This window comes from Microtus ochrogaster, unplaced genomic scaffold, assembly GCF_000317375.1.
Source record: "Microtus ochrogaster isolate Prairie Vole_2 unplaced genomic scaffold, MicOch1.0 UNK15, whole genome shotgun sequence".
Lineage (NCBI taxonomy): Eukaryota > Metazoa > Chordata > Mammalia > Rodentia > Cricetidae > Microtus > Microtus ochrogaster.
Window position 1 is genome coordinate 1,536,214 of NW_004949113.1, and position 6,588 is coordinate 1,542,801.

At 38.0% G+C, this 6,588-nt stretch overlaps 1 pseudogene; it reads left to right on the top strand.

Moving 5' to 3' along the window:
- The first annotated feature begins 2,643 nt into the window (after positions 1-2,643).
- LOC101994447 lies at positions 2,644-4,449 on the top strand (annotated as a pseudogene).
- The last annotated feature ends 2,139 nt before the right edge of the window (positions 4,450-6,588 follow it).

Below are 6,588 nucleotides of genomic sequence, written 5' to 3' on the forward strand. Positions count from 1 at the left end.
AAGTAGGAATTTTTGTATGTGTGTTTGTGTGTGTGTGTAGACCAGAGGACAACCCCATTGCAGTACCTGTCATGATATTAGTGGTCATATAGAGTACCAATTAATTCTAGAAATATTCTTCACCTACCTTTCTGTACGTTTTTAGGTTTGAATCTGGAGTAGTTTTTGGTCATTTAGTGGGTTGTGGATGTTTGTCATCATTTAGGGGATTTAGTTGCAAGTTGTTATTGGTCATGGTCAGGGAAGAAATTAAGCAAAGGAGGTTAGATTTGGGGATCTCTTTCTGAAAAGAAAAAGAGGAGGGATATAGGAATAATAGGATAAAAGTAAATTATTGAATGTACTTTTAGACTAAAAAGCAACTCCTAGTCTCAAATATTTTTACATTGGTATGCATTTATGTATACCGATATAAATTTAAGGTTATTTTTGTTAGAACATGCTGCAAGATATTATACCTATGCAACTCATTTTAAATTATAATGCAGAGTTCCAGTCCTTGAAAGCTACTATTACAAACTATTTAGGATAATTAAGATAACAATCAAATTTGTAGTAAAGTTAGATGTAGACAGAAATAAGCTTTATTTAGCCTCATGTATTCTAGATAGATCAGTGATCTTTTAAAAACTCAGAGATCTACAGACTATGGCATTCAAGATGTTTTAATAGTATAAGGCTTTTGATAACTGTGATCTATGTCTGTTGCTGGCAGCAACAATTTACTTCCAAAAAAAAAAGATGATGGGTATCAAAGAATCTCCATATGTAGTTTGCTTTTAATGTGGCAAAGCTAGCCTCTTGGCAAGAAAGTACCCTTGCCTTGACTGTTGACAGTATGCTGTCCAAATTGGACAAGCAGGACACAAAGGAGGTTGACTGCCAAACTCTGCCAAGACAGGGTAGGATAGTCCTTCAAAATTCCTACTTCACTGAGAAGTCTGTCAGATATTCTAGGTCCCAAAATTGCAGAGAATTTTTGTATGACTGTCCAGGAAGCCAGCTCTCTCTGTCATTTCTATAGTTTTGAAGTTGTTTGCTCTGCACATCCTGTTTACAAAGGTAATATTTTATCCTTCTCAGATCTCTGATGGGTTTTAAATATTATTGGATAGTTTTACCATCTTCTTTGCTACTAAATTCAGAAAATAAACTTATAAAATAGATGTTAAGTTTATAAAGTTGAGAGACATTAAAGCTTAAGTTGTTTATCTAAGAAAATGTTTTAGGTCAAAAAGATATTTTTAGATTAGCAATACAAGTTATGGTAGAAAGTGATTTAGGCTTACTAAACCTGGATGGAGGTGGGCAGTCCTTGGACTTCCCACAGGTCAGGGAACCCTGATTGCTCTTCAAGCTGATGAGGGAGAGGGACTTGATTGGGGGAGGGGGAGGGAAATGGGAGGCGGTGGCGGGGAGGAGGCAGAAATCCTTAATAAATAAATAAATTAAAAAAAAGAAAAAAAAGAAAGTGGTTTAGGGATAAAACTTTGGATTCACCAAGATAGGATAGATAAAGGAGTATACTCTCCAAATTTGCCAAATACGAATGAACTGGACACTGTGAATGTAATGCTTACCTGATAATTTTTCTCATTGTATATAGTTCCAGAGTTAAAACCTTTCCTTTTTATTTAGCCAATACCTGATAATTGTTCTTATTGTGTATAGTTTCACTTTGTTAGAGTTAAACCTTTCCTTTTTATTTCGCCAATACCTGATAATTGTTCTTATTGTATATAGTTTTGCTGTTAAAAAGTTTTTTTAAGAAAACTTTTCTTTTTATTTAGACAAAAGGGGGAAATGCTGTGGGATATTTGATTGTACTGTGACCCTCTGAGACAATGTTAATAAAATTAATCTGGATCAGGGAGCAGAGTCAAGTTGGCAAGTACTAGTTATAGAAAGTATGAGAACCCAGAGAGATGGATAATGAGGCACAGGAAGAAATAGTGAGGCACTTAGAGATTCTTGGTCCTTTTTGGCCTCTGATTGTGGAGAGGCATGCTTTCTGGATCTCTAGTAAAAAGGGGAAGGTCAGCTGGTCACTTTTCCACAGATTCTTTGATCTATCAGGTTTTCACCCCAATATCTGACTCCTGGGGCTTCATTGATAATAGAACAACTTGGACAAAAACAACAAGAGCAGAAATTAATAAAGCAGAAACAAAAAAAACAATACTAAGAATCAACAAATCTATGAGTTGTTCTTTAAGTAGATAAACAAATCACACATACACACAAATGACAGGCATGACCCAAATTAATAGAATCAGAAATGAACAAGGAAACATTACAACAGAACCCAAAGATATTCAGAATATTATAAAATAAAACTATTCCTATACTTTAAAGACATATATTCCATTAGATTGGAAAATCCAAAAATATATATGAATTTCTTTAATCATACAAACTACTGAAGTTAATCCAAGAAGAGAGCAGCAACCTAAACAGACCCATTCCAAAGGAAGAAATTGAAACAACAATAAAAAGTCTTCCAAGTAAAAATCCATCCAGGCCCTGATGGATTCACCAATGAATTCTATCATACTTTCAAAGAAGATCTAAAGCCAATATTCTTCAATTATTCAAAAAGTAAAAAGTAAAAGAAATAAAATGGAGCTTTTCCAAACTCTTTCTATGAAGCCACATAATGTACCACAGTTCTGTGACAGCCTTCCTCGATACGAAACCACAAAGGTGTTTGGGAGAACATTGCTTCGCTCAGTCTTTACCATCATGAGACGACAACTCCTGGAGCAGGCCAGACAGGAAAAAGACAAGCTGCCTCTTGAGAAACGAACATTAATCCTCACACATTTCCCAAAGTTTCTGTCCATGTTGGAAGAAGAAGTGTATAGTCAAAACTCTCCTATCTGTTCTGTCAGCCTCTTCCAGAACCAGCCCACTAGGAATCCAAACAGTGATCAGTCCTCCTGTTACTGGGACAGCATCTTTCTGTACAAATGCCTCTTCCCATGAGCAGATCAATGGAGATAGAGCAAGTCCTGGTTGCAGAGGTCCTTCTGGGCTTGACGCAAACCCAGGAGAAAAGAGGAAAATGAACAACTCTCATGCTCCGGAGGAAGCCAAGAAATCCTGAGTGTAGGGGGATATTCCTGTGGAATTGATCAATGAGGTCATGTCTACCATCACAGACCCTGCAGTGATGCTTGGACCAGAGACCAATTTTCTGTCAGCACATTCAGCCAGAGATGAGGCGGCAAGACTGGAAGAGCGCAGGGGTGTCATTGAATTCTATGTGGTGGGCAATTCCTTGAGCCAGAAACCGAGCAAGAAGATGCTGATGTGGCTGGTGGGTCTGCAGAATGTGTTTTCTCACCAGCTGCCTCGAATGCCCAAAGAATACATCACACGACTCGTGTTCGACCCGAAACACAAAACCCTTGCTTTAATTAAAGATGGCCATGTCATTGGTGGTATCTGTTTCCGGATGTTTCCATCCCAGGGATTCACGGAAATTGTTTTCTGTGCAGTAACTTCAAATGAACAAGTCAAGGGCTATGGAACACACCTGATGAACCATCTCAAAGAATACCACATAAAGCATGATGTTCTGAACTTCCTCACATGTGCGGATGAGTATGCCGTCGGCTACTTCAAGAAGCAGGGTTTCTCCAAAGAAATCAAAATACCTAAAACCAAATATGTCAGATACATCAAGGATTATGAAGGTGCCACTTTGATGGGATGTGAGTTGAATCCTCAGATCCCATACACAGAGTTCTCTGTCATCATTAAAAAGCAGAAAGAGATCATTAAAAAGCTGATAGAAAGAAAGCAAGCCCAGATTCGAAAAGTCTACCCTGGACTTTCGTGTTTCAAAGCTGGAGTTCAGCCGGGCGGTGGTGGCGCACGCCTTTAATCCCAGCACTCGGGAGGCAGAGGCAGGCGGATCTCTGTGAGTTCGAGACCAGCCTGGTCTACAGAGCTAGTTCCAGGACAGGCTCCAAAACCACAGAGAAACTCTGTCTCAAAAAACCAAAAAAAAAAAAAAAAATCAAAGCTGGAGTTCGGCAGATCACTATAGAAAGCATTCCTGGAATCAGAGAGACAGGCTGGAAACCAAGTGGAAAAGAGAAAAGTAAAGAGCCCAGAGACCCAGAGCAGCTTTACAGCACCCTCAAGACCATCCTGCAGCAGGTGATGAGCCATCAAAGCACTTGGCCTATCATGGAACCTGTGAAGAGAACAGAAGCTCCAGGATATTATGAAGTTATAAGGTTCCCTATGGATCTGAAGACCATGAGCGAACGCCTCAGGAACAGGTACTATGTTTCTAAGAAATTATTCATGGCGGACTTGCAGCGAGAGTTCACCAACTGCAAGGAGTACAAGCCTCCTGAGAGCGAGTACTTCAAATGTGCCAGCATCCTGGAGAAGTTCTTCAGTAAAATTAAAGAAGCCGGGTTGATTGATAAGTGATTTCTTCTACTTAGACACTCAACAGCAGTGTGCCTAAAGCAGGTGGTTTAGGTTTTGGGCTTTTTTTTTTTTTTTGGTTTTTGTTTTTTGTTATTGTTATTTGTTTTTAAGAATTGTATATCATGTGTTGAAGAGACTTGTAATAATTAGCACTTTTGAAAAACAAACAAAACCTCCTTTAGTTTTTCAGAGACTTATTTAAATGGAAGTCATAGAAAAAATTATTTTGTGGGATAGATTTTACTATTTCCTACTATCATGTAAATTTTCTCTGGCATATCCAGTAGCTAACAGATGATCAGGGGCTTCCTCAAAACCTGTATGCGAGGAAATTGCACACAGTGTCAATATTTAAGGGATCTAGAGAAAATTCTGACCACGAATGTCTCCATTTTTTTCTAATGGAACATGAGAGTTTATTTTATTCTGAAGGACTTTAAGGGTCCACAATATGCCTGTCAAGGTGAACTATGTGATATTTGAAGTCTCATTGTAAACCTTTTACAAATATATATTTTTAAAACACTCATCTGGAAGAGGTGCTCAGAACAGTTCTGAAAAAATGCAGCTTCCCCAACAGCAGCTGCCTGGACTCTTTGAAAGTGCCCAGGGCTTTGTTGTCCTGTCTGCCTATCACAGGCTGCAGAGTGTAAGAGTCCAGGGCTTTGGTCATCCTGTCTGCCTATCACAGGCTTGAGTGCACAACCACTATGGAATAATTCTCGGCAGATATGTATCAATAGCGTATTTGCCTTTGCTTGTGCAGGCTTTAAGTTCTTAAACATCCTTTACCAGGTCACAAAGGTGTCAACTTGAAAACATTGGAGGTTTTGTCAATGTTAAGACGTAGCCTAAATATTTATGAATGCTGGGGAGTCTTACTACAAATGAGTAAGGATTCTTTGTATTTTTCTGGTCCAATTAACCTTATTAGCAAGGTCTATGTGAACATTTCCCATTTGCACTTCCAGATTTATGTTTGTCTGACGTGAACTGAATTCTCACCAAAGTTTATGCCAGTATTTTAACCCCTGAGTCGTTTCAATGGTCCCTGATAAAATCCCACTAATATCCACCCACTATAAAACAAACCCTATATCTGGAGCTGGAGAGAAGGCCCAGGGTTAAGAGCACCTCCCATTTTCCCAGAGGACATCAGGTTGATTCCCAGCAGCAACATCCAAAATGGTATAATCTTATTAACCAGTTTGACTGGGGACTCAAGCTTAGTGCTTGGATTTATTTCCTGATTACACTACATAGAAAAGTGGGACTCCTGCCACTCCAACTAATATACAACCATTTTAATCTCAATGATCTTGACACTAATTTTTATGATGCAAATTTATAAACTGATTTTTTTTTGGTAAAGGCTGAGGTTTTAAAAATGTATTTAATGTATGTTTTCTATCAGCATAAATTATAATAGGTCACTAATGTCATTAAAACAGCTTGCAGAGGTAGTGTGCTTGAAGGAAAACGCCCTGGCAATGCTACTGAGCGCTGCTTCTGACATGGAGGTATTCTATACGTTCAGAGTGTCCACTGAGGACCACACTGAAGATGCCTCAGCTTTTGAATTGGAAGGAACACTCTAAGTGGTGTCTAGACTTTTAATGAAGAATGATAATACAGATTGCATTAAGTATCACAGACTGTTTTTAAAACCAGATTTTGCTGAAGCATCTGTCCAGCTTGGTATCCTGTGAAAGTTTGTTTCCTGGGTAGACATTCTTATAGAGTATTGTCTTTAAAATCAGATGGTCTCTTCTATATTGAAAGCATTTTCATGTTTTCTAATTTAAAAATTAATATTTTCTTATAGATATTGTGCAATAAAGCTGAAGTAGAATGTGTGGGTTTTGCAAATGCTTTAACAGCTGATAAAATTTTACATTTGTAAAATTAATATATTGTACTGGTACAAAATAATTTTAAATTATATTTTAAAAAAATGATGACCTCATGAAATTTGCAGGCAAATGGATGGAACTAGAAAAAAATCATTCTGAGTGAAGTAACCCAGATCAAAAAAGGCAAATAAGGTAGTTTACTCACTCATTGGTGGTTATTAGGAGTATAGGATAACCAACCTACAATCCACAGCCTAGAGAGGCTAGATAACAAGGAGGGCCCAAA